The sequence below is a fragment of the Neopsephotus bourkii genome, unplaced genomic scaffold (genome assembly GCF_033783945.1).
Source record: "Neopsephotus bourkii isolate Nb327-2 ecotype Australia unplaced genomic scaffold, CSIRO-AGI_Nbou_v1 NB_1132, whole genome shotgun sequence".
In the NCBI taxonomy this organism is placed as follows: Eukaryota; Metazoa; Chordata; class Aves; order Psittaciformes; family Psittacidae; genus Neopsephotus; species Neopsephotus bourkii.
In genome coordinates, this window is record NW_026901618.1 from 3,261,949 (window position 1) to 3,282,425 (window position 20,477).

Genomic DNA, 20,477 nt, shown 5'->3' on the forward strand with positions numbered 1-20,477 from the left:
CAAAGACACATAATAAATGTAATGAAAACAGGCATTTACATAAAGGCAGGTGATCTCATCACTTCATGCCCCTCACTGATGAAAGGGGGGCAGAATTCAGCTCCTGTGTATTTAACAGCAACCGGTCATTCTGTCAGCATTCTCCTAACTACGCCAGTGGGCTGTGGAGGACGGGGCTGGTGATATAGCATGGTACACGCCAGGTGGCATGCAGATGAGAAGACACCAAGCAAGGTAACCAGGCTTCATAAATTTCACCTCTTATAGAATAACTTTTTTTAAAACCGAAAATCTTCACTTTCATCAGAAACAAACCTTCATCCCTTTCCTGTCAACACAGGAAACCTGCACCAAAGTCAAATGAGACAACTGATGTTAATAATGAAAGCCCTCTACTTCTATTGTAAGGGGCAGGGAAAACTTAGAGATTGTTACAATATCACATACACGGTTTTCCTTTATTGTGCTAATAACCTTGGTAGGGGGTTATCTGCAGACTAACCTTTTCTGCAGCACACAGTCCTTGGTAACCCTGTTCAAAGTAACATTATGATAAGCAGCAGCAGTGGTTATTTACTTTGAAGCCTACCCAAAAATGCATTTGCTGAAAGCACCTAGTAATGTCATCGCTTAAGCAGCTGCTACAGTGGCAACTCCCATTTTATGACTCACCTCCTAGGTCATGGCTAGGACCAGATAATGGGCTGTTCTCCTGTGCTACCCATAGCCCTGAAGAGAGAGGAGCCAAGAAGCTGACTTTTATGGCCAGAAATGTTTTTGCAGCTTGCCTTGCTCCCACCCACGATTGTCCTCTCAGCCCTATGTGGACACTGAAGAACTGCAAGTGAATGTAGAACATGATCCTTTTTCCAGCAAACACGAGACCTAGCTCCTCTAATCCAATCTCTTCCTGTTTTGGGAGTTTTGACAAAACCTCACTGATCTGCTTCCTTTTCTGTGAAGTGTGCGCATTTTATCAGTGGACTTTAATTCTTATCAGTGCCTTCTCTCACTGTCTCCTTACTTTCCTTTATTAGTTGAGGAGAGGACTTGCAGAGGAAGACTGACCCAGATTATTCATTTTCCCTGAGCCCCAAGTTTTTTTAATTGGTGACACTAGCTCAGTGTAGCAACTGAATAGGATTAGTCACTTTTCCCTCTGGATCAAGTTTGGATGAGGCTGCAAAGCTAGATGACTGGAATTGAGTTGCCTTTGGGGCTTTGAGCTTAATTCACAACAGAAGCTAGCCAATTCAAATTACTGTGAGCCTCTTGCGAAAGGAAGGTGACTGGGATTAGTCCTGTTGTACCATCTCAGTTCCAGATACATTTTCAGCATTATTCCTGGCTGGTCTGTTTGAGGCTGAGCCAAAGCCCCTTATATTTCCACAAATTCCAGTGAGTTTTGCATCAAGCCTTTTGTGGGGGAGCAGAAAAGAAATGGTCATCTGTTTGGCTCTCCTAATGTCAGCTTGCTGATAATGTCACACTTGCAAGCCATAAACATGCTGATATCTCACACAGTCCTCTGATGACAAACTGTCATACAAGGTGAGGTAGCAAGGAAAAGCTATAAACTCAGGACTTATGACACAGCTATTTGAATAAAGTTAATTGGGCCAAAAGAGGAAGGAACTGCATTCAAATGAGAGCAAATGTAACAGTCAAAACACAAGTGGCTCATTTATGTGACATAAGGGTAGTGAATTTACAGGGTCACCCTTCAGTTTCCTGCTCACAGTTATCCTGCCATAACTTAATGATGCAGTCCAGCTTCCCTTGCTGTAATTTTCTCACACAATACAGCTCTTAGTCCTTAGAGTTACATCTTTTTCAGTTTCTCACAGACGAATGAAAGGGTCCACAAGCAGAAAATTACTTGTTTCCTCTCCTTTTATTCCAGTGCTAAAGAGGACTTGGTCATGGAAGCAAAGTTCAGGCCTCATTGTTAGACCCCTGCTACTTGCTGCTTGGTTTTAGCTTTGTTTGAGACTAGTCCTAGGAGCTCTCTGAAGGCCTTGCAGAGAGCCTGTTGAGTGGGCAGAAGGACTTGAGACCTGCTACATATTTTGGCCTTGTTAAAGTCCTGGTCAGACTCCCACGGATGTGGAGAGTGGCTGGCAATCAATTCTGAAAGCTTAAGCAGGGAAGGATAGCTGCATATCTTCTAATGTGTTTCTTTTATGCATGTCCTGGTATATGGTCTGGTTCTTTTGGTAACTGAAAACCTGAAGATGCTTGGACCAATTCAGCCTCACAGCATTGTAAGAAATTTCATGAGATGTATTTCCAGGGGTTTCTGCCTTGCTTCCAGTGATGAGATTGAGCCTTAAAATTGCTTTTCCTTGAAGATATGATGATTCACTGCTTTCTCAGTTTGCCCGATATATAGCTAGTACTTGGCAATCAGGATTGAGAGATACAGGATGCTTTCCCTGTCTATGTCTCTAGCAGTGACTCCATATTTCTGATCCTCATTTTCCCTCCTGTAAAAGAAGAGAACGATGTTAATCAGGAGTTAGACTGAAAGTGTCAATAGAGGTGCACATACAGACTTCACTCTTAGCCACTCATTAGGCCTTTCTCTTCCTTCTGCACCTGATGGATCTGATTTTCTTCAGAATGCTGCCTACCTAGTGGTCCCTTGCAGTAGCTGTCTCTGTTTTTCTACTCTGTCTCTGCAGCACACAGGCTCCCTGGATTACTATATTCCATACTCCTTTCTGGCACTGCATGCTTCCCTAGTTCAGAGTGTTTTCTTATTTCTGCCTCTTTTTCAGTTTACAGAAACTGCTGCTTTATTGATCATGATCAGCTTTCCATTTCTACATATCACTTTTCCTTGGCAGCAGTACTCAGGTCCAGAAGAAACTCAGAAAGTGGAATGGCTATATTTGATTAAGTAGTAGATGGACTACCATCAATCACTCCTGCTCACGGCAATTGCCTCCTTGTTGGCAAGAGCCTGGGAGAGGTGAAAGGTGTTGGCCAACAGGACTCAGTCAAAAGGACTCCTGGAGGCAATGGTAATGAGCAAATATGCAGTTTTGCCGTTCTTATGCTAATTTTCAGGAAATTCCTGTGGGAGTGGTGAGGCACTGGCACAGGCTGCCCAAGGAAGCTGTGAATGCCCCATCCCTGGTAGTGCCCAAGGCCAGGTTGGACAGAGCCTGCGGCAACATGGTGTAATGTGAGGTGTCCCAGCTCATGGGAGGGGGATTGGAACTGGGTGATCCCTGTCCTCTCCAACCCAAACCATTCTATCATTCTATGATTTAAACTTGTCTTTGCTCTTTATTTGTCACCACTATATGGCCAATGGTAACTGCTACTGCTGGACTAAATCCCTAGTTGAAGCTTTCCACTACAATAGTAGATGGTTAGGTTGTGACATTCCTATGCTGGCATAATACCAGGTGTGGCCCAGGAAAAGCTGGTGTAAAATACTGTTTGACCAGCACAAACTCCACCTCCTGATATTGCATTTTGCCTGTACAACTGTCTTGCCTGCACAGCTATCCTAATAAATATTTTTCTGGTGTAAGCTTAACTTCAGAGTGTCTCTGACTTGCAACAGAATAATTAGAGTGGAAAGCTGCTAGGTATGGCTTATTAATAGTGTACACTCAGTTTATGCCTCTGCCTTTGTAGGGTGCTTTGATAAATTCAGATGAAAAGGACAGTGTTTTTCATACCATCACCAGAATGTTACAGGTTGACCATAGACTCTGAAGATGTACCCTGGAAAATCACATATTGTGGAGATGCATATCTGCAATAAGACAAATAAAATGTCAGTCTATTGCACTGCATGGGCTCTTTAAGAACTCAGCAATAAGTGGACAAAGTTATTTTTCTAGTATCCAAGACAAAAGCTTTCTCACCATATAAATAATACTTACACCTACAGTACTTTCTTTCTGCCCTTTCAAATATTTTTCAGCGTCACAGCATGGGTCACTCTGGCTCAGATGAGCTAGTGCAAGAAAATCTGCTTTGCTTGCTCATATGCTGAATTGGTAATATTCTAGTTTATTCTTTCTACTGAAAAATTGAGTGATTCCCTGTCTGCTCCAATTCTGTGGATTTGTAAATCCATGTGGGGAAAAAATCCACATGTCCTAACTTCTCAGAAAATATATTTAGTGAGGATTTCAATTGAGTCTTTCAACCTCTGCCTCCTAATCTAACAAAGGTTCTTCTCAACAGAGAAAGATCAGGAAAGGTGTTCAGGGCTCAGTAATTTCACTCTGTGGCTTGACTACAGTTCAAGACTTCAATGGTCTTCAACTGCAATTTTTCTCCCTAGGCCTCCTTATTATTAGAGCCCTTCAAAAGGAAGCAATAGAATCACTCAGACTTTTACAGATCCCTGATGCTGTGTTCTTGAGAAACCAGTATATAGCATTTCTTTTCTTCTATTTTGTCTGACCAGCACATGGAAGCAAAGAATAGAACATACATCTGATTGTTAACCATTACTAGCATTTAATGCTTGAATTATATATTTTTCATATATATTGGGAGATAATACAATCTTCATTTGCCACGTAAAATCCATAGTTAAGACAAAAAGACGTATGCTATTAAAACTCCAGCATTAAAAAAAACCCCTTCGTTTCAAGGTATCATAAATGCCATTGTCTACTTTTTTTCTTCCTGATACAGGCCCGTGGCAACTCTCAGATTATGCCAAAGGTTATAGAAGTATTCACAGCATGGACTAAAACTTCATACGTAATATTTTCTCATTATCTCTTCTCATATTCATGATCACAAGACTTCCATGTAGCATCTTCAGCAACTGCTTGCATGAAGTACAAGCTTAGGAATCTTAAACAATTCTGAACATCTGTAAAAGACTTCTTTTTTTGTTGTTGTTAAGTACCCTTGTGTTGTTATGCTTTCTTCCCATACAATCATAAAAGATCTGAACATTGGAAATGTGGCTTCTTGCTATGAAGAATGTCATGGGCTGAAGGGCAGCTAGATATTTCAGGCTTTGTTCACAGAGGCACATTTCACATCAATGCAATTATGCAGGTGTAGTTAAACAAGCATAAGTCTACATGTGAACTCCTGTCCCAACTAAAAAATGCCATCTCCAGTTCAATTGAAACCATTTCCAGAGCATAAAAGTCAAAACTGGAGAAAGACTCACTTCTAGAGTGTTCACATGAGGAGCTATACTGGTGTAATCATATAACATTACATGATACAGTCACCTCTTTTGCTGCACAGACATGCTTTGGGAAACTTTATCCGTGGTGTAACAAAGTTGCTCTGTCAATCCTTTTGCTTGACATTTCCATTGAGTTAGGACTGAAACAGGAGGACCTTGGCTTTGGTGCTTTGTTTGCAATCCTTTCTCAAAGAATTTATTGCACCTTTTCTCTCCCTTTGGCTTTTCCTTTTCTTTCCCTTTCCCCGTAGCCTGAAGCACTGGCTTTCTCCATGTTTGCCTGGCTATCTGCTTTTTTGCCTTTTCCACTTTTTCTTCTTTATAAGCTTCCTTGTTTCTGGCTTTTCTTAACTTCTTGCAAGTGATTCCCTGAATTCTGGCCGGTGTGTCCTATCAGCCAAGCTTTTTTTTTTTTTTCCCTCCCATCTTCCCATCTGGAAGGCATACAAAACGGACAATCAGTTCCTTCTTACCCTTCTTTCCAGGTGGTATGGTGGTTACTTCTGTAGCAAATGTCATTATGTTAATTCCTTCTTCTTATTTCTGGCTTCTTCTAGGCTTACAGGCTGCTCCTTGAAGTGCCTTGCAAATGACCATGGAGGCAGTTTTCTCTCAAGGGACCAGTAACACAGCAAATGCTCTACAGCCTCACTGGTCCACAGTGGCCTGTGGTTTGAGAGACACTCCCTATTGCATCAGTTAGCACGATAAATACAGGAGCCCTCTGGACATCAACTTTTCCTTCTTACAGCATAACTGGTATTTAGGCATTACCATGATATGAACATGACACAATAACATAACTGCATAAATTTAATTTGTGTTTCAAGAGTTTTAACTTCTTTTTTTTGAACAATACCCCAAGTCAAATAAAAACCAAAAATCAACATCATGGAACCTGATTTAGTAAGACATTTGCCCAGCCTAGAGACACATGGCCGGTAAGAATGCAGTCATGTGTATATGCGTAAAGCATGTCATAAGGACATGCCTCCCACACCAAATACAATGTTCAAGGTATCAGTAAAACTGCACAGCTCTGTGGCTCTTTGAGTGGAAATCATACCACACCCTGGGAGGGTTGGTTTACAAACTGAGGCTGAAAAAAGACGCCGAACAACAGATGTCAGGAGTGTTTTATCTACCAGGTATAGTCAGGGGGACAGAGACAAATCCTCTTGCTCTTTGAATAATTACACACAAGTTGCTGTGTCCCCAGAAATGAGATTTGCACTGCAAATCTCAGAATTTGTCTATTGCAACTACAAACTACCATCAGTCTTTACAGGATAGGCCAATATGGAAGGCATATTCATCTCATTTGTTAAAAACAGCTAATAATGAAATGGAATATTACCTTTTTTTTTTTTTCCCCTAGGAATTTGTTGGCAAGGAAATTGGACATTTTTCAAATAGCAGAGACAGGACTAACACCTTTTTGACACCACTTCTAAATTCTGCCATTAGTTTTGTTTTAAACATCTGCTAATCTCAAAAGATGCCCATTTATTTCTTGTTGATGTCATAGAAAGATGATACCCTCCTAAATATACAGTGTGACACATGACAAACAACGCAGTACAGTCATCTGCAGTGTGGGAAACAGTGGGTTCATTGATCATGACAGTATTTCACCAGTTTACCTTTTATTTAAACTCATCAGGCCCCATGCACTGACTGATGAAGTCAATAAGATTCTAGTTTAATCTGTTTTAAACCAAGCTATTGAATAGGAGCATATTTTTGGAAGGAACTCGTTAGTGGTGATGATGCTGCTTTCTGCAACTCCAAGATGGTCATCAGGAGAATCTTTTAGTTGCCTTAATGTCTCTGCAGCAGCCTTGTGTTGTATTGTGGCCCTGTTACCCGTGTATTGCGGATTTCTTTAATTTAGCTGCCTTCATCTCCATTCAGTTATGTTTTTTCCCCTGCTGTGAAATATTATTTTCCTGTCTTCTAGTTTCTGTGCTACTGGCAGCCCTTCCTTTCTGCTTATCAGAAAAGCAAGAGAGAGGACAGTGTCACACTTCAGTGATTTTTTATAAGGTTGGGATATATTGGAGGTTTCACAATAAGATAGCCTGGCCAATGGAGTTTGTATATATAGATTTTTTGGTTTCGTTACAGCTATGGGATTAGCTAGCACAGTGAAAGAAAAAAAGTGAAGAGAGGAATTCTGATTTTGCCTTGGCATAACTCTATTGAGTTCAGCAGGCTTACTGCAGATTTATGCTGGAATAAAGGTAGTTCAAAGTCAAGCCTAATGGATCAGTTTACAATGCTTTTGGAGGCACCAATTTACTCAGTCACTTGGAAAATCTTTCTCCCCTACTGCCAAAGATCTGTGACAATTCACAATTCTAATAGATTTGGGGATCTGCTCTGTGTTGTGTACATGCGTTTGCTTCATAGAATTAGGAATCTGTAAAGTAAAACATACAGCAAGCCTTGCCTTCCCTTGTGCTCAGAAGCAAAGTAGAGAATAAGATGCATAGGGAATTTCCTGCCCCTGTGCAAAGACAAAAGACAAAAAGCTCATGAGTGCTGACCTGTAGCAGAGCTTACACAGCCCTCAGAAGCAAACTCTAGTTAGACACAGATCTGAGTGCTCTTCTTGTTCATGGGGAATGCCAACAGCATGCTGTGAGGAATCCTGTCCTGACTGACAGGATTCCTCATAGCAGAGCCCATGCTGCACAGCACTTTTCCTTCATTGCAGGAAAGGATCTTGGTTCTGCTAGTAAAATGGCTTAATATACTACCCTTGTTCTGTAATAAAACAGGCTTAAGCAAGCATGTATGTATGGGGGAAATGACTGTTTTCTTGCCGTTATCAGTGGCAATTACATTAAGTAAGCTTATCAACTTTGACCACATGCTACTATGATAATTTTTCTTCTGAGGAAAAGGACTTTGTGGTAAGTGAAAATAGAGAAATATTGCTGCTTGGAGCTTTGTTGACAGATATTTTTGTCCTTCCCAAGGTGTGAAATCACACTTGGCAAGAAGTATCTAAACACTAGAACGTGTCATTTAATGCCCTAAGTGTTTATGTCCAAACCCCTGCCACTGATGACACAACACACTGCATGAACAAAAGTCTGTTGGCTGGAATATGAACTGGTTTCCTAATTTGCACCTGTGCATTGGCAGACAAGCAGCCATCAATCACAGACTCCAGTCTGTGACTGAGTACAGTGCTATAGGCAGAGCTGGAAGCAGTTCTCAGAGTGCTGATGAGAGGAATAGGGTAAGGAAAAGACAACAGAAGAAAAGAAATAAACAAAAGGTAATAGAATTACAGAAAACAGGGCTGGAAGGGATGTCAGGAGGCTGGACTGACTATACTTGTGTAATTCCTGACAGATGCGATTAAAAAAAATCTCTTTGAAACGCATTATGACCACAGAGCCACACATACAATTTGTTAGAAACAAATCATTCTATATCTGTTAAATCTGAAAGCACCATTCCAGAGCGGTAGACAGCAGTTTGAATCGCTATACAAAAGTTCCTATATCTTATTTTATTTTAATATGTAAGAAGTATCTGTATGAAATATTTATCTGCAGAAGGGAAGAGTTATAGGTATGCATGATTTTTGTAATACTCTGCCAATAAATAGAATTTTACTAGAGTAAGAGTTGCCTAACATGCTTGAAATTGGGCTCATAACCAGCTTGTACAGCTTTCATTTTTATGGGTGGATTTTGTGTTTAAGAAGTAAATACGAGACTAAAAAATGAAAATTAACTCCTATGCTGTTAAATCATCTTAAGAAAGGTATCAAGGCCAGGTCTCCTCATTAGTTTCTTTCTTCATTAGCATTGGAAGAACAAAGAACAGCATTTACTTTATATTCTAAAGATTAATTGAAGCGGGGGATGAAACACTGAAATTGAATTAGTAAATTATTAACCAATTTCTAAGTAATAAGAAATAATCTATTACAGAGTCTTTCCCTCTATCTAGAGATTTGTCTTAAGCATTTGTCTTTAAGAGAGAAGGTAGAAAGAATAAGGGGATACAGTCTAGAGACAATCCATCAAGTCAGCTACTGGAATATTAATAATGAACACCTTTGAACTTGGCAAATCCTCCAGATCTCTCTCTCTTAACTGTGACTTACAAACTGTCCCAGGGCTCCTGCTTCATCTAATGGCCTCTTCTTAATTTTTGCATTAGAAATGCTCCCGTTAGGATCACAGCATCTGACAGCACAAGCAACAGTTAACAAAGGCTGGACCTGGCAGCATGTCAGCTCAGGAACTCCTTCCAGCCTGCAAATACAACTCCACCCACTCACATTTTCAGGACTGGAGCCTGGTGCCAAGGCAGCGCTGGCGAAGGTGGTGGCTGGGGAAGTGGGGATTCTGGCTTCTTTGATTTCCGAGTCTGCCTGTGAACAACAGGGTTCTTTCTTCCTTTATGAGTCAAACCTCGCTTTGTTGGCTGGAAGGCTTCCCCACCACTTATTTCTAAGATTAAAACTCTGATTTACTTTCAGAAACTGTAATAAGTAACATGAGTGTCCAACTGAAACCACCAAGTCTAATGTAGAGTTCTGACTAAGAGGAAGGGTCTGGCTCTCACTGTAAATACTTCTCAATAGACTTGTTTTGAAGGTACTTACACCTTCAAAGGTCTTTTGAAGCAGCTCACAGGGGTGAGATTTTAATCTGTGAGTCCCTCTTGGACCCTATTATAGGGGATGTGCTTGCAGCATGCATGGAAAGACTGGGGAGTAGAAGAAGGTATATGGAGTACCCACAACTGCCCAATGGAGGTTATGGCTGTTCTAAACTGCACCACTCATACCCCTGGTCTGGAGAGTTAAAACTTTTACACCAGGTATAAAGCTGTCTTCCTCTCTGCCTGTGTGATACTCTCCTTCTGCCCTCCCTCATATATGCATCTCTCATCTCACAACTCCAGCCCACAATGCTTTGCATCCAGACATACTCACACAGTCTTTGCTCAGAGGAACAACTGTGTTTTGTCCTACAGTCTAAACGTGCTTCACAGTCTATAGGGCCCTATGAATGGCCTTGATGGATTCTAGAGACGGGACAGGAGAGGACAGAAGAAGGATTTTTTTGAGAACTTCTACCCTGTGCTACTTCAGCTGTGCCAGGTTTCCCTGTCTGGGCTGCAAACTGCAAACACATTGCTCTCTCTCAGACTTTGGCTTAAGCTTTGGTGAAAGCCCACAAGTAATGTACTGAATTCTTTACTCCTACCTCCAGTCTTAAATGAATAGCTTCTTGATTCATTGTACCCTATGTATAGATTTAATGAATGACTTTAGCTTCAGGGATAAGCCTCCTCCCCTGTGTGTCAACACCCCTGCCTCCTCCTTCCTCCTCACCCTACCACCATGGCTTAGATCATCCTCTGGGTGCTTCCAGGAGTGGGACGCTGCAGAAGGACACAGGTGAAATTGTCCTGTGCTTAGGTTCACTTTCACCCCAACTGATGCTCCTCTTGTTCCATTTTAGCTACAGCTCTCAGCTCACATTCAAGAGGAGCCTGAATGCAATTTCTCCCTTTCCCCCTCCCTCCAAATGACTGTTGCCTCTGATTTGTAAACAAGGAAACAGCTGAGCACTTGAAACAGTTGGTTCACAGTTCATCCTATGTCTGAAAAGGAGTGAGAGGAAACTCCTGGACTTGTTCTGCTCAGCTTCACCATGTGATTGGGCTCTAAACAATGTCAGACCAAAGGACAGACCTTCAGTGATTGCCTCATGTCTTGCAATACTCACTATTGAGGATTTCTCAGCAGAGTTTTCACTTGGAAAACCCATTCCTTCTTAAAATGCTCTCAAGATGTTGTGCATGAATATAAGCTTCAGTAGCATCCACAGCAAAAATGCTTCTGGATGTGGGTCTCCAATCCCTCATGCCTGGTATACAGTATGCAGGGTTCTGCCCATCCTGCTGCTGTATAAATACATGCTGCAGCTATAAAACATAGATGGAGGGAGCCTGAGGAAAACTGTTCTGACTACAATGCATGCGGGGCCCTCTCTCAGCACTACTCTGTGCTCTCTTCCTCTGTGCCTCAGGGGCAAGCTTACAGTCTTCAAAAAATTTTGTTCTCTCCTTCTTAGATCCCAAGCCCTTTGAGTTAAACCATTACAAGCGAAGATGCAGAGATAGCAGAGGAACAAGGGATTTTCTTGTAATTTTAGCATTCATTTCCTTCTTAAAGATGCAATTGTTTAAAATAAGTGATGTTCTGGCAAAGGCTAGTTACACTGTGCCAGACAATTTTATCATCCCAGCCCATGAAGGCTCTAGAGCGCAACATAAAGCTGCTTTGCTTTCTGACATGCCAGTTTTTCAATGCCAGGTCTCCCTTGGCAGTGTTCCATTCCTTTCCGGAGATTTCTTCGTTCAAAATTAGCCCCACCATCCCCTCCAGCATCCTTCTGCTCTCCTGCAAGTACCACCGGAGCCTAGCCGAGCCAAGCGAAGCTGTACGGCGACAGAAGGGGGAGCTCGCAGCGCGCCGGCTTTAATCGGGGACTTCAGCAACGCTGCAAAACCACCGCTGCGGATGAGGGCCCCGGGGGCCCTTCACGAGTCCCTCCCCAAAGGGAAAAATGGGGAGAGGGGTATTTTGGGTTTGAGGCTAGAACGGAGCATTAATCTAAATTAAAGCGGAGTTGAGAGGCGATGAGGCTGCCAGAAAACAGTGGAGCGGGTGGATCTTCGTATGTGTTTGAAGAGCTAGCAGTGATGAATAAGATTCTTCCACTGAAGGTAACACCTTCACTCTGATAGACTGAGGCACGTTCACTGCCGATGTAGGCTTCTCAAATCAGCTGAGGTGTAAAAGGCTGTGCCCGCTTACACCAGCACTGAATTTAGCTGTATATCTGCTAGGCAACCCAGAAGCAATGCCATGACAGAGGGAAAGCCTTTGTTTTTGAAAGTGAGACAGAAAAACATCAACTACTGGCCTCATCATAAAATCACAAGATCACAGGATTGAGCTCTTTTCTTCAGTATAGATTCAGGAGAAGAATATTCAAGTGTGTGTTATTACATGGAACACTGGGGACACGGTTTGGTCTCATGTGCAAACTTTCATACCTCTAGGCCTGAGGCAAGGCTCAGCCCAAGTTAACATCAAGCTTCATGGACTTGGGATGCTTTCCTAAAGAATTCCTCTTGGACTTGGAGGCACTACCCCTTTCCCCACCGCCCCTTTTCTTTTTTTACGCTTTTCTGTGAGAAGTCAGCTGAGGGCTGAATCTGGAAAAACTCCCAACCTACAAAGCACCTTTCTGAAGTCAGTCCTTGCTAAGGATGCAGAGGAAATTGTAGCTTTCAGATTGCATTCATCAACACCAAAGTAACATCAGCTATTTTGGAGCTAAGCCACGAGGAAACCTAGCACTGGTTTAGCAGCAGTAGTGCGAGCAGGTTTTCCTGACGGAAGGATAAGACCAAGTCCTGTCTACCCTTGCACACAGCCTACCAGTACTGAAGCTGATCTTAGTCTTTAAAATGGATGTTATTTTTCCCAGTGCAGGCAGCCCTGTAGGAAGTTAATCTCCTAATACTGTAGTGATACATTTAAGAGAGATTTATTTTACAGTCTTCTAAGTGCTGGCGTAAGTCTCCTGTATAAATTCCATGAAAATTCCCAAATTTGAAATCCAGCGCTCTCTCACAAGATATCTTTCTAAGGTAAAATACCTTTCCCCTCATTTAAGCTCATGATCTTCATTAGGCGTGCTAGCTGGGCCTTTGATTAGAAAAAAAAGCACCTCCCACTTCAGCTGGAGGAGAAAGAATCTAGATTGGATTAAAAATATTTAGTGCCAAATTAAAAAGTTTCCCGAGCAGTTCTCCCAGATAGTGGGTTGTATCTTCCCTTGCTATAGCACAGGAGCAGAGTTCTCTGCAGGCACAGAAAGCTTTCTACAGATACACTCCTGTGATACATTCAAACAGAATGAACCTCGTTCTTAAACCTATCTAAAAATGTAAGTGGAATCATGAACACTGACCTTAAAATGAAAAATGATTTGCAACCTTTGCAGCTGTGTCTTTATCATAGCGCCATAATCGGAAGTATTTTATCCACTCACTACACAACCTTACCCTTCATTTGCAGTTTTCATTTTACCTACAGAGTTCACCTAATATCCACCAAAGCAAGAGAAACCTACCGAGTATTACAAGGGGAAAATTATTACTAGCCATATTTTATAACAAGGCTGTAAAGTTCAAATGGCAGGAGTCGTGTGTACATATCACGTTTCATGCAAATTACCCTTAATAGTTTAACACTGCATTGTATTTTGGCTCCTGAATAAAAGTGCTTCTTTAGTTATTTTTCTAATAATCTATGTAGCTTTGGGGAACTAATTAAGGCAAAACATTCCAATGTGCCTGTTTAGCTGCTTAAATCAAGTGGCCTGATTTTCAAAAGTGCTGAGTACTGAAGCTATAGTAGATAGTTAGCATCCCTAATCAACTGGTCATTTTTATGTGATCGGTATAAATTTAGGAGGCCTATGTGAGCTACTTATGTGATATTTTTGACTTAATTATCTTGAATGCAAGTCCATAGCTCGCATTAAGGAAATTAAATCTAAGAAACATTTCTAGCAAGTTATGTCTCCTATCCCTTCCCCTTACCTCTTCAACTTAGCTGTAGGAAAAGATGTCAACCCACAAGACTATCAATGTTTCTGTAGCTGCAGGAAAATGCTGATATTACTTCTTGATCGCAAAAGGAGCATGTGATGCATAATTAATCCCCATATGGATAAGGATGTCTTCCAAGACTGGAAGTGGAAAACTCATCAGGAGTGCAATACAGCACACTGGATCCAATACACACAATTCACTTGGACTTCTTGGCTGCCTCACATCTGTCTGGCCTGGAGTGCAGGCAGAGCCACACATGACTCTCTGCCCTCTTTCATGGTGACCAACACAGAACTGAAGCCTGGCTTAGTGAGTGCTAAACTATGGTTTATCTTGCCTGGAATAGAGTTTTGAATACATTAATTTCTCATGTACTAACACCATCCAATAGGAATACTTTGAATCCTAAACCTTTGGCTTGGGTTGTACACAGATTTTGTACTGATGTAACTAACAGAAGTGCTAACATGATTTTTATTTTTTTTTATTTATTTTTTTGCAATCCAGGGACATCTGGATTAATTATCTGTAATATCCCACAGAATCAAATCCCTAATGGGCACTGCCTTGAAAATTGCATGCTGACATCTTATTTTGAAGGGCCAAACTGGTTGCTGATACAGACTCCAAATTCTTATTGAAGGAGATCTGCCTTGGGAAGGATTAAGGTGTCATGTTTTATATCACTGCATTGGCTGCTGGAAGCAGCTGTGTTTTCCAGTCATATGCAGAATAATTGAGGTCTTAGATAGGGTGCTGAGATTCCCATGGCTGAGCACCTCCAGAAACGTTTAGAGTTGGTTCCTCAGGAACCTATTTTTTTCCTCAAAACATAGATGTACATGATGATGAACTAATTCTTCTGTGCTGGATGCCATACGTTATAGAAAGATTTACAGAGCTGTTTGTAGTAGGTGCTTTGGCTGTGCTGTTTACTGCTTCAATGGGAGACCAAGTAAGATTTTTATATTCCTCTCCCATAATACTTAATGAGAAATATTTATGCTTATGTCAGAGATATGCTTTGAGCCATGATTATTGGCTGCAATTTTGCCGTTTAATGCAATGTCCAACTTCAGTACTCACTGTTATGAGGCACCATTACGAAGCAGTGGTCCTTGTCGTGTGGTCTTACAAAACAGACAGCAGTTATCGTTTAGGAGGTTGGAAAGGTCTATGAATGATGGTAGTGAATTATGAAACTGTTAATTTTTTGTGTCCTGAATCTGAAGAGCAGCCAACCAAAGCAATGTGCCTGCAGTATATATACACATATAAAAATAGACACAGGCACACATGCATAAGTAGTACAGTATGGAGACAAAATTCAACTCCTTAAGTATGCCCTGCAACAAGTATGCTAAAATCATTCTCAAATACGTTGTCTCTAAAGTGCCACATAAATAGAATAGTGCTCAGACACATTGGACCCCAACAGCAAGGTACCATGCATGTTACTCTGTAATACTTCACCCAAAGTATATGAATCGTCAGTCTTGCTACCTCCCTTTTAAAATGGGCCAAGGGATGGACACAATCTCCTCTCTCATTGTTGGCTATTTGTTGGGCCTCATAACGCAGGGAGGAGTCCGAGCTCTGTTTCTGAGGGAAAGAGCTGACACAAAACTAATTCAAAGGAAACATAAAGGGCAAGACCCTGGTGGAGCCAAATCACTGTAAGTATATCAAAGCGGAAATCTGCATCAGCTCAAGATGAGGGCTGATGTACTCTGAGAACCCAGAGCCTTAGTGAAACAGGGTGTCTCTTCAAATATACAGGTCAGATTTACCATGAAACTGAGGGACAAAGACTGCAAAAGCACTTCAGGCTTTCCCCAAATATTCATCTTAGTAGGACTGTGTTTGAGGCACAAAACTTCCAGGGGGATTTTAATTCTTCTCACATAAAGATGGTGAAAGTAGAGAGTGAACAGCACTCATGCATGGGTTTGTGAGAGGGTGGAGGAGGGTGTCTCATGCCAAGGAAATTGTCAAACCCAGAAAAAAACCTGTCAAAAACTGCTTTCACAGAAGCTTTCTTTGGGAGAACTGTTCTTCAAGCAAGGTCTCTTGGGGCTGTATCACACAATTCATTAGAGAGAATTGGTGGGTAAAATAGTGGCAATGATCTTTGAGAAAACGTCCAATTTCCACTTCCCATTTTGTCAAACACTGTCAGGAAGTGTTACGCAATGCTATTAACCAGCTGTTACTTTTCTCCTTAAAGATGGTTGAAGTAATGCTGGTAGAGAGCCTTGCTCTCAGTAGATCTGTGAAATCCCTCTAACCTCCACCTCACAGTACTGTGGAATCTTAGTTGCCCTGGATGGTTTTTCTTCCTGAATTCAAGAAATTCCAACTTTGTTTCCTGCAATGTTCCTGGGCTAGGTTTTAACATATTTCTTGCAGAGATTGGTGCTGCCAACAATTGTCACTCTGGATGGTTCCATGTCTGGGTGAGGCAGAAGTGGAGAAACAGGAAAGAGGACAGTGGGAAACGAGATAGCCCTTAGGCTGATGGAAGCTGGTCCTACCAACTACTTCCAGGCAACAGTTCTGTAGTGGCATCTACACTCTGTTAGGAGACCTGGAAAGGAATTAAGACTGTATGTTAAACCAGATCTCAGTAGCTTTTTTTGACATCCTCCTGATGGATGCCAGCATAAATGAGAAGAGAATCTGACTTTAGGGCTTACAAAAAGCCCCCACATTTCTAAACTTCTTTCTTTCTGTGTGTGTGTGTGTGTGTGTGTGTGTGTAATTAAAGCTGGCAGAGTGTTGGTGCTACCTCAGAGAGGACTGAATCGGTACATAATTCCTTGGCTCCACATTCCTGCTGCTCCGGAGGCAGCTAAATGACAGTGAGAGGGGAAGGGCGAGCTCTGATGAATGTGTTGTAAAAACACCAGAGTGCAAGAAGATGGGGAAAGAGGCAAGCAATTCTCTAATTCAAAGCACTACCCAGAGAAGCCTTCCAGGTCACACCAAGTGGTGCAGCTCAGGCTGTCAGCCCACATGTAAAGGAGGTTATTTGGATGGCTAACACTGAGTTTTTCAGTGCTCGCCCCACCACATGAGCTGATGCTAGTCACTTGTATACCTGAGGTATTGTCAGTGCTGTCATTCCACTGATGAATAGTCCCAGCCAGCAAAATGGTCCTCCTGCAGTAGCTGAAGGATGTCTTTTGTTGTAAGGCATCACTAGGTACATGTGGGGAGAGTGTCTCTCACTGAACATGGCTCTTGTGCAGGAAACAGACATGGGTAGTTGAGTTCTTTAACAAACATCTCCTGGGTTTGTGTACTATGAGGACATTCTCATGCCTGAAAGCAAATATTAAGAATTACTTCCCAAAAAGCCAATATTTAAAAGTCTCACAATCATTAGTTTATATGGACTACCAATTCTGCATGTAAGATGCTCCCTCTAACACATGCGATGGAGCATAGGAGCAATTACTGGGACATCTGTACTGCTGATCTACACAGAAGATGGTCTAACAGAGCCATGGACTATGCAAGCTGAGACTCTTTAAAAGGAAAGAGCCAGGCTCTTCCTTTTCACTGCCATGAAAGACCACCTCTATTTGCACAGTGTAAGGGACCAAATGCCAGTGGGAAGAATTGAGTATTTTCAGGCTTCTCAGAGGAATATGATAAACAAAGCAGAGTGGCAGGAAAGGTGTATAAAATGTACTGACAGTGCCTTTTGAATGAGTCGCCGTGTGTTATTTTAGCCAAGTCTTTATTCATTTCTACTTAATGCTGTGTGCTAAAGGTCTGAAAGCTGCTGGCAATACTCGGTGGAATAATTTTAGAGCAACCTTAATAGAACAAGCAGAATAAGTGATTGTTCAAATACATTGCAGCAAGATAGCTTTTTAATAGAACAAGTTATCCAAAACACTGATGGCTGGAGCTTGTAAATGGGAAAAAAATCTCCCCTGTGTTTAATTACACCAGCCTGTCTTTATTTCCTTCTTATGATTCTAAACATGTGCTGGACATAGTCCAGTTGGAAAGTTACTGTTTGGTCAACAACGTGTCCTGTTCACAGGCTGGAGGTCCAAACAGGATGACTGCAGTCAACCATCCTGTCTGACCTCCTGCATAATGTAGGTTACGGCATTCCACCCTGCAAGGCCTGCAGTGGAAGGAATTACTCCTCACTGCTATTCCAGATTCAGGAAAGCATTTCTATTTTGAGCAGTACTTAAGCATACACTTAACTTTAATAATATGCTTAATCCTCATTTAAACATGTGGTTAAGTGCAACTTTGAGTTTGCATCTTTGTGAGCAAACACTGTGGAGACCATTAACTTGGTCATACTGAAAAGTGTACTTTATGACTCCTAGTACAAAGTGAAATCTTAAGATTTAATTCCAAAAAGTCGGATGTCTTGCTAAGGTATCTCCAGTCAGCAGATGACCTCCAGAGAGGTCTTATTTGCTTGGGGATTTTCAGGCCTATGGGGGTTAAATGGTGTCGCAGGTTGCAGTATGAAACTGCTGTGGGAAACACATTTCCCCTTCCATTTTACTTATTAGAAAGGATATCTGAATCAATAGTATTTCATTAATTCAGTAACAATCTCTACTAAACCTCTCAAAAGACAAGAAAGAAGTTGATTTTGTCTTCACTTCCAAGGTTTTTTTCACTTGCTGGGGGAGTGGAGGAAATCTCTGCTGTGCCATAATACCTTACCTAATTGAGCTTTTAGATTAATGTTTAAACATCATTTGCAAGTCCATTACCAAATCTAATCAGTTACAAAGGTACCATTAAGGAAAGGATTTTTTTTTTTTCAAATCCACTTCTAATTCACATTTCCTCTCACAACTGTCCAAGGCCCTGGCAGTGGCAGTGAATACTGCGTTACAGATATTGTATTTATACTGGGAGGGAAAAGAAATCACAGAATATTTCCAGTAGAGACAATAATATACCAAATTACATGGAGTTCATATGCTGGTCTGAGCCAAAAAGGGGTCTGTTAAATCTTGACTGAAACTTTCAATTGCCAAAGGCAAAAAATACTAATGTTCAGCCTCTTTTAAAGTGATGATGCCACCTTTAAAAAGGTGCTGAATTGATTGCACTGAAGGCTTTTCCCTAGATCCATTACCTGCAAGAGATGTGGAGCATGGTCATCATTATCCACAGCATCTTCCAGTGTACTGAAATCTTGGCACAGCCCAGAAGTTTCAGGTCTGCTTAATTTTCCATGCTCATGTACCCCTCAGCCTTGTTGCTAGTAAATCTTCTTGACATTGCAAGTAAAATGTTCCTTTTAAACTACACATCAGAATAGGACCACCAACTCCTCAGTACTTGGGATAGCAGGCAACATAAATGCTAGCATGCGACTGACCTGGCCACAGCTGAATGAGTGACTTCAAGCCAAAGACTCTCTCTCCCATTACCTAATCCCTGAGACATCCAGACTCCCATCCTCATCAGCACTTAATATAAAAAAAAAAAAAATATCTGGATCTTATTCTTAGAGCTGTTCTTAGAAGATAAACAAAGCTGAAATGGAGATATGAAAATCAGCAGTGGGATACTATGCAGACACCACCACTTCCAGGGAAAACAGAATTTTGCTGCTGTGTCTGTGTATTAGGGGGAAATCTCCGCCTACCCAGGGTGGCTGGACCTCAGCTTTGGGAGGCAGGGGTGTTTAGAGGTAGTTGCTAATAATCAGGGGGTTAGTCACCTCTCCTAAACCTCTTGATGCAAATCTATTAATTTACTGATCCCTTTTGGAGCCTGCTTACCCAGCCAGCCTAGTCATTTCTGTGGGAAGTCATGGTTGGGAAGGAGGTTTGCAGCGTCCTGAGAAGAAATTAACCCTATAGCTACAGTGTGGATAATATTACACTGCACCACTAAAACATGCAGTGTTGCAGCTCTCAGAACTGACACTTAAAGGGATATGTTCCGCTGGTCCAAATGTCTCTAATTAAGTGCAAGAGAGGCCTTTCCATCAGGCTACTTGGCTTAAGAAGCACATAGTGTAAGACACAACACACTGCATGGAAGCTGTTAAGGCCTCTTCCACTCTGTATCACTGGCCTGCTGTGTGCTCTTGGGTTTCTTTCTTAACCTTGACTCTCTGATTTGAGAAACAGGGATGATAATTGTTGTATTAGCAATTATCTTTGTAGAGCATACTGAGATCTGTGGGTAAAAAAAGTGCTGTGCAAGTATACGGCTATGATATGCTACTGTCTTTCTGTGCCCCTATACTGAAAAGAATGAGAGCAAAGAACAAAAAGAGAAGCAGGTAAGAATGATTAATAAATATGCAGCCTACAATGGCCTTTCTCCCAAGATAAATGTAATAGCAACGATGAATGCAGAGGAGGAGAGGAGCCAGCATATGGCAGAAATGAAAGCATAGACAATGCCAGAATTACATCCACAGATCCTTGTCTCCGTGGACTTCAGTCACTGTTGTGTGCTTGAAGCCGACCAGAAGAATCCCCAACTGAGATATCTGACTACGCACCCCTAACATGAGATCACTCTGCCTGCTTTAAACCTGAGAAAAAGGAGGGTGGAAGAGCCCGAGGTTTCAACATTAACAAGATCTAAACTACTTGACATTCTCCTTCTGAAA